Source organism: Diospyros lotus, chromosome 15 (genome assembly GCF_014633365.1).
Source record: "Diospyros lotus cultivar Yz01 chromosome 15, ASM1463336v1, whole genome shotgun sequence".
Taxonomy (NCBI): domain Eukaryota; kingdom Viridiplantae; phylum Streptophyta; class Magnoliopsida; order Ericales; family Ebenaceae; genus Diospyros; species Diospyros lotus.
In genome coordinates this window covers 16440812-16465603 of record NC_068352.1, presented here as the reverse complement: position 1 = coordinate 16465603, position 24792 = coordinate 16440812, and the positions used below count along the sequence as shown (strand labels likewise).

General features: G+C 36.3%; 1 protein-coding gene and 1 pseudogene across 4 annotated transcripts in view; both read right to left on the bottom strand.

Annotated features, from left to right (window-relative positions):
- LOC127792028 (xyloglucan endotransglucosylase protein 1-like) overlaps positions 1 to 14293 on the bottom strand; it is a 52009-nt gene extending 37716 nt beyond the window's left edge. For 2 of the 4 annotated variants that reach the window (XM_052322313.1, XM_052322312.1), the window contains exons 1-3: positions 14251 to 14293; positions 14070 to 14174; positions 12536 to 12621 (exon numbers count right to left, since the gene is read on the bottom strand). The gene's annotated coding sequence lies outside the window, so the exon portion shown is untranslated. Of the gene's footprint in view, positions 1 to 12535; positions 12622 to 14069; positions 14175 to 14250 lie in introns of those variants that run through there. The other 2 variants (XM_052322315.1, XM_052322314.1) reach the window with 1 other exon arrangement.
- Positions 14294 to 17546: 3253 nt separating this feature from the next.
- LOC127792029 (xyloglucan endotransglucosylase protein 7-like) lies at positions 17547 to 20667 on the bottom strand (annotated as a pseudogene).
- Positions 20668 to 24792: the final 4125 nt, after the last annotated feature.

Here is a 24792-nt window from a genome sequence, read left to right as displayed (position 1 = left end):
AGATTGGAAATCCCTAACTAGGGTTAGCATGAGATTGAAAAGAGTTCTAATGTCAGACGGGATCTGTCATGCTACCTCAATCACACCGTACTAGATTTGTTATAGTTATCGAGTCCTGTGAGTTTAATCAGTCCATGACTCTTACTCAGTCAGGATGTGAGTCAATGGAAGGACTATAATGCACGATAATCGAGAAACCTTAATAGGTTCATATAAAGCTAGATTTCATTGCCGTTAGGATCATCCTATGTCCTAGCTACAGGATACTTAGGATCTTTTAGGGTGCTTTGGAGATTTGGAGAGATCCTCTTAGTAGGTCAATGGGATCAGCCGACGTCAAGGAGTTAACGTGTGTTGATTGCAACATGGTTGTGATGAACTTAGAAAGTCACACGCATACAGAGTAATGTATCAAATTAATGATCCATAATTGTTAGCGTGTTCCTCGTCATTGTGGGACAATGATGTTGGTTGTTATTATGTGTGGGACACATGGATCTATGGATATGGGAGATTGCTATTGAATAGCGAGGCACACTGTCAAGAGTTGACAAAGGGACCTTGGTTGCATTATTAGATAGTGCAAAGGCTATTATGTGTTAATAGCAGGGCTGAGGTGCGAAATACATTAAGAGCTTCGATCAACCGAACTTCTAGCTTGAGATTCTATTCAACTTCAATTGATCGAACTTATGCCTCTTTGTCGTGTCAGAGCATTTAATGCTTTGACAGTGTGCATGATGGAAGGTCCCCATATTTAATTACTATCTTATTTTATTTTCAGGGACCCAACGCCCGCCCAGCTACCAAAAACTCATGGCAACTTCTTCCTTGAAAACCTCGGCCAAGGAATTCAAGGGGAAGCGTCAGAGAGGTTGGCCCCTGCCAGAGTCTTAATGAACACACAACAAACAACGTACACATTTCCCATCACAGTACTCGATTTCACATCATACATCATCATTTAAATTCTCATACAACCCTCAGGGTCAATTACATTGAACAACATTGAGGTTACATGTTACCCTATCACAACGATTGCAACAAAACGACACCACCAAGACCTTAGGGTTGGAATCGCTCTGTACACGTCTAATTTTCCTACTTCAAGCCTCGCCTAGATCCCTGTCCTTCGAGGCTCTGTCTTTACTTGGAATGGCGCAAACAAACATGAGCCACTAAGCCCAACAAGCATAAAAGAATAGAGACAACAAGTTAAGAGTAGAGCTTCCCCCACCCCATACCACATGCATTTCATGACAATGCAGCCACACACTGTGCCATGTATACCATCTGTACGTTAGCCTCAAATGCATAAACACAACTTACACCGCACATATAAGGTCCTTGGGGCCCACATAATTCACACACATTGGCACCCAAGTCCCACATACAAACCTGGTAGCAGCCCAACATAGACTACCGTATCATAACTTTTATTGCGTTCATCCCATGTCATCACGCTTCATACCTCGTCATAACATGTTATTACTGTGGGACTCTAACCCCCCGGTCTTGTAGTTACCGTAGGACTCTAACCCTCGACCTCGCATAACTTTCCCATCCCTCACAACCATTCTTGCTCACCATGCAATGCAACATATAAGATATGCAATGGCTTTTGCAGCATAAACGTGATGACAAGGCCCCCCATAAATCAAGCACCAGGCCATGCTACGCCCACATATGAATACACACATGCAAAATGCTTTAAATGCATATATTTACCTAAGATACCCAAGTCAACACTCAATGGCCAACCGGGTTATGCCAATGCGCACACTTCCCCACACACAAGTCATGTCCCCTAATGCATACAACCCAACCCTGTGCAACACACAACATCATGTTATACACAAACACAAAGGTGTGTGACGACGGGAACCAACTCTCATGGCCCGTCTAGCATTTATCGAGACAGATGATAGCTGGAGCCCATATATCCAGCTATCAACTGCCACAACCCACGATCAACAGTCAACGGATTTATACCCCACACTCTTAAACACACATAGCCGACATTAACTTCTATTCTTTAAGCTTAGCATATCATGAGCCCTCCTATGACTCTTCCTACACTTTTTCCATTAAGCTTTACGTAACCCATCCTTCCACAAGGAGACACAATTCCTTGCGCAATCTAAACCTAACAATGACGCATCTTCTCTATGTATTTGAGGGCGACTCAAAACCCTCATCAAGATTACGAACACGGCACAACCAGATTTAATGTTGTAGGCCAAATAAATAAAAGGGTCCGAATCGTTCAAATTGAAGAGAATAAAACAAGGAGACTCACATCGAAAGTTTACACGATAACCAAAAGGGAAAATAACTTAAGAGCAGGGTTGGGAGCTTGCCTGATAGTAGCCGGTTTCAATGTCTTCTGTTGGCACACCAAGTAAATAATACACGTTCCTAATAACATAATTTTTACCCAAAAATTACTAAAATCACATCAAGAATTAAGTTCTAACCGAGTAGTATTTTTAGTAGATTTTTCTCACTTACCCGATCACTTGAAATCTCGATAAAACCCAATCTTTTCTTCAAATTTCTGCACATTTTCCCCCTTTTAAACTGCTAGTTGCACCCTCTTCCTCCCTCCAATCTCTCTTTCTATTTTCTCCCTCAAAAATGGCCAAAATCGAGACATTAAATAGGATAAACGAGCCTTGGCTGCCAAGCGAAAACGGAGGGACTAGCGCGCGCCATTTTGGCACCCGCCTGCTGGGAAAATTCCCATTTTTTTCCTCCTCAACCGTGCTTCGAAACCCTGACATGTCGCACACCCCTCCTTACGCGCGACCGCCCGCAGTGCCACTCGCCCTCGCCATATATAGGCATGCGATTAAATTTAAAGTGGTTCGCGCCCTTCTTTCCCGAATTACACCAACACCCCAACTTTTCCGAAGACTAGCACTTACACCCCCATGTTATAAAAACTGCCTATTTTACTTATAGCCCCAACATTTTAGAAATCAACTAATTTAATTTAATTTACACATTTATTATTACCATTATTATTATTATTATTATCCTTGCTACTATTCTTAGTTCTATTATATGAAACGAACTAGCGTTTATATTACTTACAATCCAAAACTTAAGGCGTAAGGATTAATGTCAAAATGGCTAGACCCATTATCGGGTCGTTACACATGATGGAGGGATGGGACGATGAGGAGGCATGCATAAGGAGCTGGGGATTGGAAGAAGAGATTGAAAGGGTTTTGAGAAAGTTAGCTAAGTTACTTCCCTCACAATCTCATTCCTCTCTCTTTCCTATTTTTATGCTGGTTGCTTCTTCTTTATCCCTCCATTGTTGCAAGCAACTTCTTCTTGCTCCATGTTTGTTGCAGCTACTCCTTCTTGTATTCTCCCATTAGATCCAGTCGTGGGACAACCAAGGTGAAACCGAGAAGGAACTACGGTAGAGCTCTAGGTCACCTCCATTGAGAGGGTCCTAACACAACTTCGTTGGAGGGTTTTGAAAGCATCTCAGGCATGGACCGACTAGGTCCTCCATGTAATACCCCATGTTGGCATGAGATTGTCACGTAATTTTAATGAGTTCGAAATACTAAAAAATTGGCTTGGTAGTAAAATAAGTCGCCGAATCGACAATAGGGAGCGCCTCGAAACTTAGATGTCTAAAAAAAAGGATATGTCATTGACGAGCATCTCGAGACCAAATTTATGAAGTTGAAAGCAATCGGAATAGAGACAGTTCCCGATATAGCTAAATTATAGCTTGAAAGATCAAATGATGGTAAGGGGCTTCCGAAAAATCCACAAAACCCTTAGGAGGCTCTAATTTTGTGAATAAAATAACTCTTAAGTGGTTTCGAGATGAAACAAAAGGGTTTGCGATCAAATCATGCATTCAGGCCTAAGTGTAATTTTCAATTCTAGTTGAAAATGGGGTATAAAATAATATTTTTCCAAATTTGTTGGGCCAATTGAGAAAAATGGAACTTAAGGGTTCATGTGGTAAAATATCAAAGTTTAAGGACTTGAGGAAGAGGGTCAAAATGCCAAAGGAAGAAGCTGAGGGCCGAAATGTAATTTTTGGAACTTGCTGCCAACAGCATAGTCGACTTGTCGCCGCAGATGGAGCCCAAATCCAACGATGGGATGGTCCGATCTTGCCAGGGTATGGCCAAGCATGGGCCTAGGAAGTGTGAGAGACAAGCTATGGCCATTAATTAACCAAGAAGAGACAGAATTTTTGCTATAAATAGAGGCTGAGGGTTTCAAGTTTTGAGCATCAAATTGCTCGAGTTTGGGAGTGTTTTTGAGAGATTGGTTAGAGGGATTTTGTTCCTCGCATCTTAGGGAGCATTTCTGGAGATTTTGGAGTTGGTTTGAATGGTGTTTGAATGTTGGCCAAAAAAATGAAAGGTCACTGAAGCTGGACTATTTTTGACCTATTTGGGACATCTCCGGTGGTGTTTTCAAGCCAAGAAGCATGCTATTGTGATCAACTTGAGGAAGGCAGGCTTCAAGGTGGTGCAAAAAGATCAGCGATCAGAGCATCTCTGGTGATTGAAAAAAAGAAGAAGACCACCGTCGCGTGAGGGCACGTGGGATTAGGTATTTCTCTAAAATTAATTTTAATATTTTTATGAAATTAATTTATGATTTATGGTGGAAAAAAATTTGAAAAAGAAACCTTGAGGGGGTATTTATTTTGGAATTTTCGAGGAGAAAATAAAAAGAAAAGAAGGAGAAAATTATGAAAAAATTAGAAAAAATAGATATTAATATTCATTTGAATAAATATGATGTCTAGGGCTCATTGAAGCTCGAGGTTGAGTAATAGTGCGATTACTGAAGCATGGCATGGAAATCGAGGTTGATCACGAGATTCAAGGTGCTTTGAGTTTCGCTTAAGATGAGAGTTTTCTTGCTTCAAATTTGGTTTATTGAGTCCTTATTTCAAAACTCAATTTCAAGTGAGTGTTCTATCTAAACTTTAGTTTATTGTGGGTGGTTCGACCCTATACTTGATTTTGTTTAATGCAATAATTTTGGCATGTGAATAGTTGATTTCATGTGGATGGTTTATCCAAAATATTTATTTATGTGTGCATTGAAATACGTGCATTGAAATTTCATTTTATGTAATGCATCATTACACATTGTGGTTATGGCATTAGCATGTGTTGGACATGGGTAGTGTTTCCGAGATGCTTTTGAGTGAGAAAGTAATCCCTGGCATGATTGTGGTGAATCGGGTTCCTGCGTTGATGTTGACCCTCTCATGTCGGGAGTGGTAATGATTGTTCACGAGGTGTCGGAGAGATGCATTGATGTTGCCCCTCTTAAGCTATGATTGTGTTGTGCCAATGCGTCGATGTGATTATGTTGCCTTTAGAGAGATTACTCTTTTTCCGTGGTATGGGTTAAGTGTTGTATGGGATTCACTTGGGGCGGGACATGTTAGGATACGTCAGTTTATTCATGGTCTTGCATATTTCACGAAAATATTTTGAGATCTCACTTAGATGATTCAACATCTAATTTGGACTATGTCCCTGGAATATTCAAACGTTTCAGGGAAAAGCAGCGACACCAAGGGAAATGAGGCTATCGAGATATAACCGTTGATTACATTGGAGACCCTTAGCATATATTTCAATTATGTTTGAGGTGTTTAGTTATGTTGTTGAGGGGTTAATCTCTATGTATTTTAAGATGTCATGTCAAAACAATGGTATGGTTTCCATATTTTGAATAAAGGAATTACGGTTATGTATCATTTGAGGTTTCGATCTTACTTCCGCATTTTATGTTGATGTTACCTGTCTTAGCTTATTGATTTTTAAATTTGATATGCTGAGAGGGTAAAATAGGATTGTTAGGAACGATTTATGTTGAACGTAGTTAAAAAAAAAAATATTCTTGAAATCCTGAGTTAACGCACGCTTAAGAAAAGTAGGGTGTTACACTCCACACTTTAGGAGGTAGGGTGGTCACCTGACGTTGTTGTTGGTTCAAGGGAGCTCGTTGGACAGAAATAAAGAGGAGCATCTCATTGGACAACCGAAACCGGCACTCACCAAAAGGTATATTGATAAAACCCCCCTATGGCATGGTTTTATTTGTTAATGCATATGGATGATACATACTGAGTCTTGCAAGGATATTTTTGGTCCACTGTATTTATGTTTTATGCTTCCACTGTGCCGTTTTTCTTTGATGAAAAATGATTTTTTGTAAAACCCTTACATAGATCCACCATTAGTTGGTGTTTTTAGCGCGCTTCCTATGTAACAACCCATCCTCGGGTTAAAAATATTGTGTCATTATTTTACATATTATTTGAGCATTGTGTTGGAAATATTCTATGTGGTGAAAAAGGGAGTCAAAATGATAAAAAGGGAAATTCTATGTGTGGAATAGTCAAAGTCAAATAAAATGTATTGTGATATGGTTGAAAAATCAAAGCATGAGGAATAGTAAATGAGAGTTGAAAAGTCAAAATCTCATGTCGAGAATTTAATTTAAAATGGGTTGTCAGATATGTGTGTGTGTGTGTGTGTGTGTGTGTGTGTGTGTATAAGAGGGGATACGTTTGTATTATTGAATAAAGGGGAGGGGCAAAAAGGGAAAGAGAAAAAATGGGGTGGTTGGAAAGTGGCGACAAGCCACTCTTCCTCCCTCTCCTCCCCATACTTCATTTTTTTTCTTTTTCTTTCTTCTTCTTCTTTTCTTTCCTTCTTCTTGACTTGGAGCTTCAAAGGAAAGAAATTCAACAAGTTGCTTTTTCTTTGGTTCCATCAAACAAGGCAAGTTCCCTTTATTTCTCTTTTCTTTCCAAGTGCAAGCTCCTTCCTTTATTCTTCTTTCTGAGATAAGGATTTCAAATCCTCTTTTAGTTCATGGGTCAAGGGTTCATTCATCTTCTCCTTGGGATTGGGTTCTTGAAAGCTACTTTTGGACTTGGTGGGTTTTTCTTCTTGGCTTTAAATCTTGTGGGTCTCTTTGTATGGTTGATGGTTTTTTTCAAAGTCTCAATAGGGTTTTATTTCACCCTTCTTTTCTTCATGGAATGATGCATTATTTGATTAGGATTAGGGTAAGGCAAGATGTTCTTGCTTGCATTTTTTCGTTCTTGATTATGGTCTTCATGTTGCTTCTCGATATCAAGTGGTCGACAGTATGCAGAAGCTGTCGATCATTTTCGAGGAAAGTGTCTGGTTGTTGATAGTTTTGGCAAGGCTGCCAACTATTTTCTGATTCCTGACAATAGTTTTGATGCAATGGCTGTCAACCATTGGAAGTCGAAAGGGTGAATTTTAGCTGTCAACCATTCGCCAGAGGCTATCTACCGTTCGTGGTCTATGGGGGACGAAACTATCAACCAGCCCTCATTGGCCATCGACTATTTCCTTCCAAAACACAAAAACTGTCGCCTGTTCCTTGGTAATTGTCGACCGATTCTGCCCTGTTTCCTATCCCTGCTGTTTAAACCACTTGTCTTCTTTTCCCCCACTTCTCAAATGGATTATTGTTTAGTCCAATTGATGATTAGAGCTTTGATTTTAGTCCCAGAAAAGGGAAAATTCATATGTAAGGGTAAATTGGGTAAATCTTTATAATGATGCATGATTATGTGTGTATTGAAATGGCTCATGAGAATATGATGCAAAAATTATTAACCAATTACGTGCGAGCATTCATGATTTTATATGTGTGTATTAAATGGGTTTCATGATTTTGATATTGAGTTAATGTATCACCATGGGTGAGTAATAGTAGGAAAATCTTTTATGCATATGCCTATGCTTATGCTTATGTTTGTATGGAAATGTATGTGTTTTAAATCCTTGGGTTGAGCTATTGAATGGCCCCAAGAACCATGGTCTTAGATTGAGTTAATCTTGAATGGGCCCCAAAAACCACATGGTGAGTATATGAGTGCATAGACTTGGGTTGAGCTATTGAATGGGCCCCAAGGGCTATGCTGGTCATGGGTTGAGCTAAAGGTAGAATGGACACCAAGTACCATAAGGAGTTTTGTTGAGTGCAAAGGCATTGGGTGGAGATAAGTTGAATGGGCCCCAAGGACCGTATGGTTTGTGTGCACCTATGTATGTGTTAATATTTGTTGATGTTCAAAAATGTGATTGTTTACTCATAATTGCATGTATGTGTTGCAATATGAAAGGGTAAGGCATGATATACTTTATGAAATGTAATAAGTTGTTACTCCCTACTTGTTTCTTATTATTCATGCCTTGATTTATAATGTTTTCATTGCTTTATATTATACTTGCTAAGACTTGTGGCTCACCCCCTTGCTTTGACGTCATTCCAGAAGGGCAAGGTCGTAGTTGAGCGCGAGGCGAGTGTCACCTAAGTCGATGGTCTAGGATGTGTATAGAGACATCCCAACTAAAAGATCTTTGGGGGTCCATTTTGAGAGCCTAAGAAAAAAGGATTTATTTTGTGATTAGAAATTTTTGTTGCCCTTTTATTTTGAAATGTGCAGGCACAGTTAAGCCTTAAATAGATTATTAAGTGCAAGATGATGTATTTATTTATTTGGCTCCTATTGTTAGTAAGTAAGATTGGAATTGTAATTATTTTGAGTCATATCTGTATCAATTTTGTGGGGACCTCCTTTCGGATTCCCTATGCTAGTGGGATATCCGAGAGTGAACCCTTACATCCTATGCCGCCTTTCAATGGTATCAAAGTCTCATCTCAGTATTTTCATCCTATGTAAGTATTTGATGTATTGTGTGCTTGTTTCAGGCATGTTGCTTACCCTTTTGTTGCAAGTTTGCATTATCTATCACTGTTGTCCAAACCTGTTGGACCGATTCTAGAGCATTTCAATCGATCGTACCCTTTAAGTCAATAGACCAAAGTTAGAACCTTTTGGTTCTAGATGGTTTCGGTCGACCATTTTTGGAGCCAATTGACTGAACAAGTAAAACTAGCTTGGAATGGACGTTTGTCATGAAGTTTGGTTTACAAATTGCTCTAGAGGGAGGATTAATTAACTGTCTTGGAGACGGTGGATCGATCTGGCACCACAAGGGAATAATGGTGGACCGTTTCATGCTTATAGGTTGTCAGTTGTCCAATTTCTTAGGTGTTCACCTAGATGTAATTGGATTACATTAGGTAGGCTTATACTGGAAAGGAAATGTGACATTAGATGCCATTGGCCAGAATAGTGGCACACATTACATAAACACGAAAATATTTGAAATTGGATTTCAACGTTTATGCCAACTAGTTCAATTAGATTGAACAGGGTGATCATGGGTCAATTTAGTGGGATTGAATGAATGAATAGTTATAGGTATTCGGTCATCAAATATGTAATATTATTTATTCATTTGAGTTATAAAGAGACATCTCTATGTCCTTTTTCAATTTCTAGAATCATTTTATTGTTTTTTTTTTTTTTGTAAAATGAAAAAGGAGCATCAAAGTGTTGATGTTGATGGAGATGCCGAGACATCAAGAGTTGGTGGCTCGTGGGAGCAAGTCAACAAGATTAATAGCAGCGGTATTATTCTATTGTTGAATGTCTCTTTGAAAGCTTTCATAATTAGATCTTGAGGCTCAAGTCTAATTAATAGCTTAAGGCCCTTGATAATCCAAGATATGCATGTATGCATTTCATTTTATTATGTATTGGAAACATCAATTAAAACTTAAATGCATGTGCAAGTGAGACCTTAAATTAAAGACCAAAAAATCTTTCCAATTGTGCAAATCAATATTAGATTTAAGCGGTGAATTGGATTCATCGTGACCTTCTACCGTCGTAGGATATCATCGCTTGATTGAGTGTGTCTTGGCTGCCCAAATGTGGGATGGGGGTACATTTCTTGAGAGTTGATTGATTTTCCTATTTAAGCATTGGATGTTATCGGCTGCCCTACACGGATATGGAGAACATACCACCAAAATGTTGAGGCTATAAACATTGCAAGTGGTCATCATTAAACCATTAGGCATACGCATTGCCCCACAACCTATTCCAAAAAACTTAGGGCATGTTCTATTTACTGTTTTCAGGCCATTTTTAGTTTTTATTTTTTCAAAACAATGAAAAAGTTATTACTTTGCTGTTTTTAAAAACACATTTTCGAAAACAAAAAAAAACAATTATAAAGCAAACCCAATACAACAAAAAATCATTTTGGTTGTTTTTAGCCAAAACGCGAAAAACACTTATGCCCTTCTTTTCTCTCTCCAATCCAGGTTCATCTCTTCTCTTCCTTCTCTTCTCTCTTCTCTTCTCTTCAAGTTCGGTCATTAACCGCGCCCGCCACTGCCATCACCGCCGCAAGCCATCATTGACCGCCCCCCGTCGTTTGACCGCCCCTTGCATCGTGACCAGCAACCCAAGCATCTAACACCTCCATGGCAGCAACCTTTCACTCCCTCTCTTTTGCAATATGCTCTCTCTTTCTATTTCTTTCTTGCAGTACCTCTCTCTCTCCCTCACCAATTCTACTCTCTCTCTTTTATTATCTCTGAAGAACATCTCTCTCTCTCTCTCCATCTTTCATTATCTCCCCCTTTTATTACCCATGATATATACATATATATGCACGCACGGTTAGGTTTGGCCGAAAGTTTAAGCTTAGACCTATGGAGATTTAGCCATTGGATCTTGTTGATTTTCGGGTATGTTGGTTGATGGGGATGAAGGTGTCGATTGGTTGCCTCTGATCGCCGGAAACCATTGGCAACAATGGCCGATGGCGACTACTAGTGCATTTTTCAATTCTTGCCAAAACTTAAAAATCAGATCTATGAAAATCCAGTCGTTAAATCTGATCAATTTTTATATATGTTAACCCTCTTGGCTTAGCGTTTCTAATGATAGGCTCTAATCGTGGGAATCTTCCGTCAGCAATCGTTGTGGCTAGCTTAGGTTGTTTTTATTGTTCTTTCCATTTCTTTTTTATGCTTAATCAACAATCTAGTCATTATTTATCCACTCATTTTTTTGGTGTTTAAAGATTTCAAACAGAAAGTTAGGGAGAATATTGAAGATCAAGATGTGATCTGATCTATATTAGTATACCTTTGCTTGAAACTTGAGAGTCATCTTTTTCAGTGTATTATCAAATTCAATGAATAAAATATTATAAAAAATTATTTTTAAAATTTTAAATATTATAAAAAATTATTTTTAAAATGTTTGAAATAGAATTAACAAAGCCCAAAACGTCTCCATCACAAACTACATAACATACAATCACTAAAATGTACCAAAATATAGAAACCCTTAAATATAGAGTAGATTGAGATGTAGATTAACAAAAACACCAAACCTTAGTTCTATGGAATGGGGCCACCTATATGAATTCTAATTTGTGAATTATCTTTATCCATGACCATATCTTTTGTAAGATCATTAGTCCTATGACCCAACATAAAATATTTGGAAGATGGCAAGTATACCATTTTTTGCATTCATGGCTAATCTCACAAATCAAAAAGCCACTTTCTCTTCATGCAACAACTTTCAAACATAAAATCTCCTTCCAACAATCCATGAATCCATATTGGAAGGATTCAGATCCTATATTTCAAAATTCTCTTTTTTTTTTACAGCATTAGAAATCACTAAATCAAATCCTATATTAAAATTTTAAAGGCTTTTTAGGTTTTATATAGATATATATGTATGAATCATGATTGATACATTAATTCTATCTCTACGAAGACTCAAAATTTTAGAAAATAATGGAGCATGAGTTGTTTGTTAAAGACATACCCTATGTAATATAATTAATCATTGGACAACAATTTGTGTTAGGATTTATGAAGAAGAATTTAAAACTTTTTTCAATAATAAGTGGATTACATCAATTATAAGTGGATTATATTATAAATACAAATATAATAAAACAAACACCCTTCAAGTGTAGTATACTTGAAACTCAGGTGAGCTCAACCAATGCACGAAATCTCTCCATTGCTCTCTCTCAATGTCTACTAGACCCACTTGATTTCTCTCCTCATCTGTGGTGTACATGTCGTAGTATTTTGCGCCATTTAACCTCTTATTCACCCATAACTTACTTTTAGCATCTAACAAGCCCACATACAACACACTATATAAAAATATAATTAACATCTAAGGCTCACTAGACGAGTCGTTACGTATTGAATCTTATTACTCACAGGATACATATAGTATTAAGCATTAAAAATTTTAAAAAAATGGGTGATCACCCACCACCCGGAGAGAGTGATTAAATCCTATCACTCACAGGATACATATAATACTAAGCATTAATAATAAAAAATAATGGGTGATCACCCACCACCCGGAGGGAGTGATTAAATCCTATCACTCACAGGATACATATAATACTAAGCATTAATAATAAAAAATAATGGGTGATCACCCACCACCCGGAGGAAGTGATTAAATCCTATCACTCACAGGATACATATAATACTAAGCATTCAAAATTTAAAAAAATGGGTGATCACCCACCACCCGGAGGGAGTGATTAAATCCTATCACTCACAGGATACATACCTCGAACAATGTTGGTATCACAAATAATTATCAACTCCATTAACATATTGGTAAGAAAGTCTATCATCCAATTCCTATCCATCGTACTAGATACAACAAAAATTGATAATATTAGAGATAGATTAAATTACAGAGCACGAGAATATGGGATAAAAGCATTACCAGTATTCATGTACATATATATATATACGTATACATATACATATATATATATCTACCAACCTAAAAGAAACAAAGCTCTTATATTAGTATTCTTTACATATATATTAATAATTCAAAAAAGTTAAAACATTTGTGCAAATAGCAGTTCAAGCAAGCATATGTATAGAATTCAACAAGCTGAGAGTAAGCAATTGTCCCTAACCTAAACAATTGAGACAGAGCACTATAAATTTAAAATGCCTTCCACAGTAACACAATCTAACAATATAAATAAAGATAAAAACAACCAAGGAGCTTAGATTCAAACTTAAGTAAAAAAGAAACATTAATTATTACAGTACCTAAGTGTGGTCATTTGCATTTGCAGAATGAGAGCATATTATCTCAATAAAAAACATACTATGGGTGTTTGATGGAAATATTAACGAAGAAAACAACCTAATCCAACTCTTTACTTTACAAGAACTTAAACTTGTGATTAAAAAAAAAAAAAAAATATCCCTAACTGTAATTGTGAGTAAATACAACTAAAATAAATTACTTACAACACTTCTTCAATAAATTAAAGATGAACATAGAAAAGCTTTTGAGCACCAATACTTCTCCTATTTTCTTTAACACATGAGATAACTAGTAAGCCAAAAATCTCACTTACTTTTATTAGTTTGATTTTGATAGTGTTTTGATGATAAATGTTTCAACACAAAACTTTAATAAATGATGACTAAATCTTAAATTACTCTGAATGATATTTAAAAATGGCTTTTAGAAATAATGAGCCAATGATTAATATATTTAAACAATACTTGAAATTGATAGATTACAAAATGTAGCCAAAGTTTAAAATGCAAAGGAAAAACTGTCAACTACTCATCAATTCCAATAGCTAGTTGTCTGCCGGGGATGTCAAAGGCTATATAAATACAAGACCCTTGACCTAGACCTGTGATCTTTTGATCCCAAAGCAACCATATTGTTGCAACCAAGGCTCTGCCTCTCACATAAAATATATTAACAAAAATTAATTAATTGGCTACTAAAATTCTTTTAAAGGTTGTTATCAATAATATACTTTATAATTATATTAAAATAACCTATTATTACAAGTGAACAATAGGGAGGTCAAAGCAACTAAAAAGGTAGTAAAACCAATAGTTTTGCAATGTTAGTCAAGAAAATATAAAAGCCATAATGGACTTGCCAACTTATATATCAAACATAGAAAATTCACTTGTTTTACATAAACTTGTTCCAGTATGAGGTAATAACAAAAGGCATACATAGATGGGATCATGGGACTGCAACAGATACATAGGTATCATTTATCTGAATACAGTTTGACTTAAAAGCCAATAATTGAGACATAACTCACCTGCCCAGCTCCCTCAGCCACACAGACAACAGCTGATCCCTTTGTCTCAATTAGGTACTTCAGATGCCTCAAGACACCATGCGGTCCATGTAGATTAAAAGGTACCTGAAGTGCATGCAAACATCAAGTAAATATCTAAGCTCAGGTAAAAGAAATTTTATTAAATATCCTGATTAAGTACCTTTGGGATCAAACATATATCAATTTGTTCACTAGCAAGCGCGGCATGCATGGCTATAAATCCACTACTACGCCCCATCAATTTGACTATGCCAATACCATGATAAGCACTATGTGCCTGTTGGAAGATTGAAAGAAAACTCAGAAATCAAGGTACTAATACCAGGAAGGATTGTAAACTACAGGTACATAACTCCAAGAAATGAAGGATGATTTAATAATTACACCAAATTCACAACAAACAAAATAAGGGTAGCAGTAAGAATTAAAAGCAATTTGCACCAATGCACAAAAAACAAAATAAGAACTAAATGAAACTTGCACCTCAATGTATGCTGAATTTATCTCATAAAAGAATGACAAAATCTTGTACTTCACCTAAACAATATAACAATAATATCGTTTAGCTAAACCTTAAGAAATAAAGTTGGCTATTCATAAGAAAATTTAGCTTCTCATTATCAGAGTTGGACTTTAAACTTGTATGAACTTTTAGAAAACTAAACTTTAAAAGCAAGTAAACAAAAGTTTAGGCCAACTTATTACTTGAACAATTATAAGCTTGTTGAATCAATTAAAAGCTTGTGTGTGTGTGTGTGTGTGAAAATTATAATGTAACTTAACTTTTTGAGCATGTAAAAGTCAATCACTGTGAATTTGTTGAGGTGGAGAGCTCTGAAATTGGAGCATGATTAGGCATGGGAGAAGAAACAAATCATTTGGGTCATTTCATGTCTCCTAATGGACTAACAGTAACACCCCTCCCGCCCCCATAATAATGCCTACTGATAAAGTAATTACTTACACCAGTTAAAATTAAAAATGTGCTTTTTAATTAAAGCATCAATTTTACAACCCTAAAAGATAACTAGGACTCCACATCCACAAATAAACCAACGCTTTTTTATTTTCTATGTCTTTTTTTCTGTTTTGGATAATAAGAGTGTTCTCCTAAGAATCTCAAATTTAAGAAGAAAGAGATTAATAATATTGACATTAATTGTTTAAGGATATTCTGGAATTCATATACCAGTTGAACAACAATAAAAAATCATAAATTGACCTTCCCTAATATAACCTAATTGGTGAGTAACGGCGCTTGCTCATTTTACAAATAAATGTTTTTTTTAACATTCAAAATTATCCTTTCAAGTGACTATTTTGGTCTTACTAAAATGAAAAGTAAGGACATCTGGGTCAAGGTAGAGGTGATGGAAGTACAAAGTTTTATCTTCATGTTCCCCTTTTAGATTTGGAAAAGATTAGATGTTGTGGCTTGCTTTTTTCTTCTTTTGGTTTGATAACAGTACATTGTAACAATTAATTGTTCGTTGGCTAATGTCACAAGCACTCAGAAACTTGCTCTGCTTTTTTAACATCAGAAGCTTGCTCTAAATAGTCAAATTAAGAAGGAAAGAAGCAAGATCGAGCATATGCAATCACTATAATTTTTTTATAGTGTTTCAAAACCTTTCATAATATTTTATACCGTTTCAAGAATCAAGAGATTTCATAAAGATTTGGCATTGTGACATAAGTATGCATGATTAGAACAACAATTACAACAAGTGTTTAGAGTTGTGTCCTTATCATATAACTATTTGAAATCAGCTTCTCATAAGCAATGATAAACCTAATTAACAAGATTATGTAGCTTTAGCACCACATTATCAGTCGAATCGAAGAATCAAAGTATCAAATAAATATATATACATACACGCATAATACATATACATACACGCAGAATACATATATACACATATAATACATATACACACACAGAATATATATACACGCAAACTACATATACACACACAATATATATATACATATACCTTCTTTGAGGCGGCGAAGGCGGAGGCGGATTTGGCAAAGGCGGAGGCAGCGGCAACGACAGGAGGCAGAGGTAGCGGCGAATCGATCGACGGCAGGAGTACTTCACAGAGAGAGAGAGAGAGAGAGCGCGAGCGAGAGAGAGGGGGTGAGTTAGGATTTAGGGATTTGCTGATTTGGGGAAGGAGGGGAAAGGGAGAGAGAGAGAGATACGGCGGGAGTATTCCCGCCCACGTTTTTTTTTCTTTTATTTTTTAAATATTTATTTATTAAATAAAAATCAAATAATTTATACAAATAATATTATTAATTATTTAATTGATAAAAATAAAATAATTTATGAAAATAATTATTAATTATTTAATTGATAAAAATAAAATAATTTATGATTATGATAATTAATAAAATAATAATTTGAATTAATAATCTAAAATATGGTAATAAAATAATTTAAATTATTATATCAAATTAATATTTATTTAAAAATATAATTATATTATAAATCTAATAATTATAATAAATTAATTAGTTTGATATATTATATTATTATAATAATTATAATAAAGTAATTATTATAAGTACTACTTAAATCTTAATAATTTTTTTTATTATTTGATAGTTAGAATTAAAAATTTCAGCCAATAACAACGGGAAAATAGTTTATTAACGACGACTTATTTTGCATGTTGTTAAAAGTTATCTTATAACGACATGATTTATATTTAGTCGTTAATAGTACTACATTAACGACCAAAACTAATGTCGTCGCTAATTTTTGGTCGTTAATGCCTATTTTTGTCGTAGTGATTTTACATTTGAATGGAAAGAATGAAGAATTTTTTTGAACATCTAGTAACTCCAAAACTATGAAGATGGGTCACCAAGAGTCGAAGGAAAACCACTTCGCCCAAAAGGGAAGCCTTATGAGGGTGGGGATCATTGGCGTAATGTGCATTCGCGGGGAAGGGCTCGAGGGAAACGTTTGGAGTCAGTGTAATAGTTGTAGATCCAGGGGTGGATCTAGGAATTTAGGTTGGGGGGCTGAAATTTAGAAAGTTAATGTAATAAAATTTTTATGTAACCAAAAAATTAGTACAATAAATTTTCATTAAACTTGTGCTTAATGAGATTTTGAAACAAAAAATTCACCTACAACAGAATCTACATCTATTATTGTCGATTCAAATATTCAATAACAAATTCGCAATAACAAATTCCAGGCTTCCAGCCACACCAATTCCTAAGTTCCTAGCTAAATGCAGTAGTCAAATAGGCAAGCAGACACAACAAATCAAACATAAACAACAAAATCACCTACTTAAAACTTGCTGAAAAAAGGCAGCGATATCAACAACAAATCAAGCATAAACAAGTAAAAAAAAATATGAGCGAAAAATAGAAAAACTATCGAGATTTAGCTGTCAATCGAAAGAATCAAAGAACTGAAAGAAGAGAAAACATACCAGGGCTCGAATGAAGCAAATCTGGATGTTTAGGGGGGGTAAAACGAAGACCTGAATGGCTGAATCAGAGGCAGGGGCCAGGGTAGCGAGCTAGAGGGCGAGGCCGACTGGCCGAGCGAGCGTGGGGGCGAGGGCGAGCGAGAGCAAGAGAGACTGAGAGAGGCAGTCAGGCAGAGAGCGAGGGCGAGAGGCAGCGAGGGCGAGAGCAAGAGAAAGGAAGCGAGAGCCGGAGGGCGAGCGAGAACAAGAGAGGCGGAGAGCGAGGGCGAGCGAGAGCGAGAGCAAGAGAGGCAGAGAGCGAGGGCGAGAGGCAGCGAGGGCGAGCGAGAGCAAGAGAGAGGCAGAGAGCGAGGGCAACCGCGAGGGGACGGGCAAGAGAAGAGGAGGCAGAGAGCGAGAGGCAGCGAGGGTGAGCCGTGAGCGAGAGGGAGGTCGAGAGAGGAAGGAGAAGAGAAGGGTGGGCTGGAGTGACTTTGGGTTGGGCTAATACTACATAATCAGAAAAATTACTTCATAAAATTAATTTTTGTTGTGGGCTGCCCTGGGCTTCAGCCCAGGGCAGCTCACACATAAATCCGCCATCATGAACTTGTGCTGCACCCATCGCAACCTCTTTCGGCCATTGGAATCAAGTTGTTGAGTTTGCCAAATTGCCTCATCAGAAGATGACGATGTTGCCAAGGAGTTGGAGAACTTGGAATCACAAGACGACGACTCAGATGGTGAGGACTAGGGCAAGCAAGCATTGACCTTGAAGTTCCTGTAGGAAGCAGTGAAGGGAGCTTTGGTCCAATCGGTCTTCACTCTGCCGCCTTGGGTTGCCCAGTCGTCGGCATTCCACGGGCTTGAGTACAACCTCATGGGCTGGCTTGTGGGGAAGGGAACGCCGCTTCCCTCGTTGTTGTCGAACACCCTTAGTGGAATATTATCCACCACCCATCTGGGAAATTAATGAATGAATTAGAATAGCACATATTCAAGTACTGTTTAAATTAAGAGAGCATCAACGAGAGCGAGCAAGTGTAGAGATATGATGAATGAAGGAATGTTTACATGATGCGTTGAGGGTTCCAGACGATTGAGTAGATGTGGAAGGCTGCGGTGGGGTCGAACCAGAGATGGAATTGCTGCTCACGGTTGCCTTTCCCTTGGCAGTAGACATTGGTGTGGACTGTGTATGGCTGTCCTGAAACGTTGCCTAGAAACTCGAAGTCTATCTCGTCGTGGGTTGGCCCCTCCGAGGACAACTGCATCAATTAATTCCACACACAACCCAAGAAGAGATATTTATTGAAATGATTAAGTAGTTCATCAAATGAATTAATGAAGAAAGAGAAACAAAATCATGAGAAGGGAAATATATGTGCTTAATTATATACATACATAGTAAGCAGAGCCGGCCCTGCCCAGGGCTACCAGGGCTACAGCCCTGGGTCCATAAGTGAGGAGGCACAATAATAAGGAAAAAATTAATAAAATATATATTATATTTATTTTTATTCCCTCAATCTAAAAAATTTTAATAAAATATATAATATATTTATTTTTACCCCCTATTCTCTCAACCCCCACTCAAAAGTTCTCCTATATTATACATTTTTGTCTCCAACTACCTCTTCCATTTTCACAAAATTAATTAATTTATTCTCTCACTATTCTCTCTCCTCCCCCAATCTATTTGAAACCCAACTCATTCTCTCTATTTCTCTTCCTTTAATTTTCTCTCAACAATATATCAATAAACAATTAATTTTATAAAATCTAACCGTTTGATCTTCGATTTGATCGCATTTTCACTGTGAAAGTAGTCTCGATCTATAAAAAGGTAAGTCTTTTAAAATTTTTAGTAATTATTTTTAATTTTCAATACAAATCTATGATATATATTTCAAGTTTTAGTTATGTATTATTATATTAGACTGTTAGGGACATCAATTACATAAGAAACAATACTTATTGCTAAACCAGTGAGAGTATAATGGGTTTTGGTCAAATTACACTATTATGCCAAATTAAGAAATTTGTCATTTTATTTATGTTTTAGGAATTTTTTGCCTTGAAAAATTGTAAATTGTAATACATATCTTTATTAACTTTTTCTTATTTATTATTTGATTCAAAAAACTTGATTGGGATTCTTATTCTTTATAATTGGAAGTTTCAAGTGGAAGAAAATATGCTCAAAATTCAAGTTTTATTATTCTTTGTTAATTAGTTTTATTTTTTTTATTGTATTGTGTTTATTATAAAAATAAAAAAATATTTCCTAAGAAATAACTTTCCGAAAATCTTAAGAGACAAAGAAAGAAAAAAAAAAAGAAATTGCTCAAAGTTTAAGAGGATCTTTGAATAAATATTTTGTTAAATAAACTAATACTTCACTTGAAACTTTAGATAAAGATTTACCAAATGAATGTGAATAACCAATTCAATTGGAAGAATTAGTAGAAAATAAGAATGAAGTGAATGAAAAAACTGGTGATGTAGATGAAAATGAAAATATTGATGAAACTTTTCTATAGATGAAAATAAATATTGATCTAGATGAAAATGAATGTAGACTCAAATATATAGTTTTCGTTTAATAATGTATCGTTTACAATGCGAGGTACTCTTTTTCTTTCATTTGGGATTTTGTTCCATTGAATTTTTTCCAAATAAAGTTTTAATGAGACCCCAAGGTATTCTTTCTTATCTTTTATAAATTTTTATAATTTTAATAAAATTAATTAATTAATAAATTTTATTATTTTTTATTTAATTTATATAAAAGTGCACACTCGATAAATTTTGCCCTAGGCCTTATTAAACCCAGGACCAGCCCTGATAATAAGTTGTAACGGTGCCGGCGGAGTTGCCGGGCACAAGCTTGAGCTGCATGTCAAAACGTCCGAATAAGAACTGGTGTTTGGACTGGAAGCCAGACCCAGAAGCCTTGTCCAATGAAAGGGTGAGTCGCCGGCGAGTATCTGAGCGCGTTTGTTGCCCCATGTAACTTCGACGTCTTGCTTGAAGTTTCCTCTGACAACGGCAGCCGTTATCAGGCACCTCGTGATCAGAAGTAGATAAGCTAGCAGTGCCGATGCTCTTGTGATGGACGCCATTTGGGGGGAGAGAGAGAGAGAGACAGAGATTTTGTGATGGTTATTGGGCTGCGGGAAAAAGGGTATATATATATAGGAAAATGCTATTGGTACAGCTTTGGGAACATCTTAAACTACATAAAGGTGTATCGATGACAAAAAAGTCTCTCATGAGGCGCATGTGAGACGCAAAGTATTTTGATCATAATATCCTCTTATGTAGCCCATGATGTACAAAAATGTTGTACATATAGCATGATTCATATATATATGGATAATGCTACACGAATGTAATGTTGGACAACTTGGTGAACAACCCAATTTCTCGCGATATTTTGATATCAAAATATCACGATATTTTTATATCTAAAATTTTGAATACCCGCCGCCCAATACATTCTTTATCCTTCCTCCCCGTCACTCACTCTCTCTCCTTCCCCTTCTCCTTTGACCTCTCACCTCTCCAGCCGCAGTCTACCTTCGCCGGCGCCCACCTCCACCTCCACCTCTATTCGCCTCCGCTCGAGCCCGTCTCCGCCTCCACCTCCGCCTCCGCCTCAGCCTCAGCCCGAGCTCACATTCGCCTCCGCTCGAGCCCGCCTCTATTCGCCTCCACATCTGCCTCTGTTTGCCTTTGCCTCCCTCCATCTCCCCCCATCTCTCTTTCTCATTCCCCCTCTCTCGCCTTATTCTCTCTCTACTCATTCTCGCGGACGCATCCAACGCCTCCATCTTCTTTCTCTCTCCGAGCCTCCATCTCCACTGACGCCTTCGCCTCCACCGTTTGCCGTTGACACCTCCATCTCCACTCTCTTTCTCTCTGGCTCACTAACACATATACAAATATATAATATATTTATTAAAAATATATTTAAATATAATTTAGGTTAAATATATATATTTTCTAAACAAAAATATTGACTAAATAAGAATAAAAATAAATAATATATTTTGAGTTCAAATATATTTTTATGTTATTATTGATATATGAGACAATTATAAAATACGTAAAATTTTATATTTTGTATAAATGATAAATAAAAAATATATAATAATATCATCATGGATATAAGAATATATTTTTTTATTAAAAGTAAATATTATCATATTATAGTTTATAGTTTGATTTATATTTTATAACTTAAAAAATAGAACAAAATTACAAAATAAATTTTTAAAAATAACAAGTCAAATTATACTCTTTAATTTTTTTTTTAATTTAAAGAAACATTATGAATTTCACTAAAAAAAAAAATTTCCCAAAATAAAGGAAAAGTCAAATATGTCTATGAGAATTGCATCAAATAAATTTATTTATTTTTAGTTCACTATTCTCTACTTGTTCAGAATAATAAGTTTAAATAATTTATAATTTTAATTATATTTTTTCTCTTTATTATTCATACAAAATATAAATTTTTATGTATTTTATGTATAAATAATTATGTATATTTATATGTTATTATTTTATTTATATTGCTTGAATTGAAAGATTAAAAATTATCTGTAAAATTATACAAAATCTTAATATTATATTTTACAAAAATAAAAAATTATATTTGAAGTTAAAACAAAATCTTAGGCTATTGTTTCAGATTTATACAAATAATATAAATAGATAAGAAAATAAATAATATGTAAGTAACATATAATATCATATATTATATGTATATATATATATGTGTTAGTTAACAGAGACCCAAAGAGAGAAAGAGGCACTGGAACGGCGGACGTCGGCGGAGGCGACTGTGTTGGTGGCAACGGCAGTGAGAAATGAGAAGAGAGGGGGGGGAAGTAGAAAGAGATGGAGTCGTCGTGGGGGTAAGGCGGTGCGAGCGGATGCTGGGGATGTGATGGTGGTCTGACTGGCTCTGTGGGAGGGGGGGACGGCGGTCTGTGGCCAATGGTGAGAGCGAGGCAGTGCAACCGGAAGAGGAAGGGGTGACAGCGGACCGTGGTCGACTGGATGGGGGGCGACGGCGATGCTCGTCGCAGTGGAGGGGCAATGGTGGGGCGATGGTAGATGCTGCAACCTGTAGGGGTGAGTTTGAGAGAGATAGAGTGGGCTTGAGAGATAGTGGTTTTGAGGGAGAGAATGGGTTTGAAAATAGGCGGGCAAAGATGAAAATGAAAGAGAGAGTGAGATGTGAGACTGAAAGAGAGAGTGAGGGTGAACTTGTCTTTTACACTAAATGTTAGATATGTAATTTTATTAGAGTTGTTTAACTTTCTGTCCACCATTACGTTCGTGTAGCATTATCCTATTCTAAATTACAGATTTATTCTCAAATTTTCAAATCAAATTGAATACCCCACCCGCCCAAAAGCATCATCTTCCTCACCTATTCTCTCTCTCCCCACTGCTTGCCGAGCTTCCTCACCTACTTTCTCTCTCTCCCCACTACATCTATCTCTGGCCGCCCAGCTTCCCCCCTCTCTCTCCCCTACTCTCTCTCGTCTACTATGTTCTTTCTGGTCATCGTTTGCTGTCGTTGCATCCCCTTCCATCGCTGTTCGACACCCTTAAAGTCATCGCCATCAACGTTTCTGGTCGTCGTTCACCTCTATTGCCTCCATTGTCGTTCGCCTTTGCCGTTCCCACCGACGCCTCCATCTCCCCCCCCCCTCTCTCTCTGGGTCTTCTCTATCTCGTCCACGACTTCTCCTCTCCAACGGCCATTCACCGTTCCCTGTCGTTCGTCGCTGTAGAGCTGTCGCCGACGCCTCAATCGCTTTTCGCCGTTCCAGTGTCGCCACTACGATCAAATAATCTATATTACATATATATATATACTACATATATACATATAAAATGCTGTGAAGAAATATTATTTTAGCTTGTATATATTTTAGTGTTAATATTTTATTTATGAAAGCTGCAAATTTGAGAATTGGTTGAATTTCATTTGTGCCTATTGTTGCTTTAATTGTGAAAATTAGGAAGCCTGAGGCATTATTTGGTTAATCAGAATATTCCCATCTATTTAAAGTTCTGTGTTTCAGGTTGGCATAATTATGTATCTTCCTACAATGGATGATCTAGTTTTGGATTTTTGTTATTTATGTTGTTCTTTAATTTGTTCTTAACAGGATGCCATCATTATAATTTTGATTTGCTATGTTATCATTTGTTCTCAACGTTTTTTTTTTGTCAATTCCAGCTACTTGAATCCAAAGCCTCAACCTCGAGTTTTACTGTCAGAGTTGAATCAGAGCATTGCTCCACCATATGAGAAGTTTACGAAGGATAGAATGAGTTGGTGAGCCATTAAGTAGCTTGGTGTATGTATTGCTTATTGATAGGGACAATGACTGCAGCTTCATACTTATTATAGAGCAGATAAAGGAGGAAGGAAGAAGCCTAATATTTTGGAAATTAGAATCTATTTAATATTTTATCTGATTAGATTTATCGAAAGGATACTTATCATCTAATTAGGAGTTCAGTTGGATCATATTTCTTCTCTGTGTGTGTGTGTGTGTATTTACGTCAAAGATATTCAAATTTAAAAAAAAAAATTACATTGATTGATTGTTATACAAAATACCGTTGCTATTGGTTTGTCCACTACATTACTTCCATGTTCATTTCCCCAATCTTCTACTCCTCTGCCTGTATTATAAATTTGACTTCTTACAGATTGTTCAAATTGAATTTGAATCCTAAATCATTAGTTCCATTATTTTCATATTATAAAAACAGGATCAATTAATGATTATATACAAATTAAAATTTTCAATAGATTACTTATCAATAATAAAGTACATTTAATATTTTCTCAAATTAGACGGTGATTCGAAGGAAAGAGAGGCAAGGAATATACAATGGCAACTAATGAACTAAACCACTTACATTGCTTTCAAAATATCACAAAGTTCATCCAAGCTTATTAGACACAGCAACGGATATACTCTAAATTGATTTATGTGTTAAACATATTTGGAGTGTTTATGAGTGCCATGAAAATATTGTGAGTAAAATCCAATACAATACAGTTGACAGTATAAGGATTTTTTGTATCCCTAATAAATATTTTTTCTACATGCCAATGAATCAACATGCATGCATATAAGAAAGAACGTCCAAGTGGGGGATTCAATAGAAAATTTCAGCACAATGGATTTTGACGCATCAGACATTAGCACCAAAAAAGCAAGACTGTA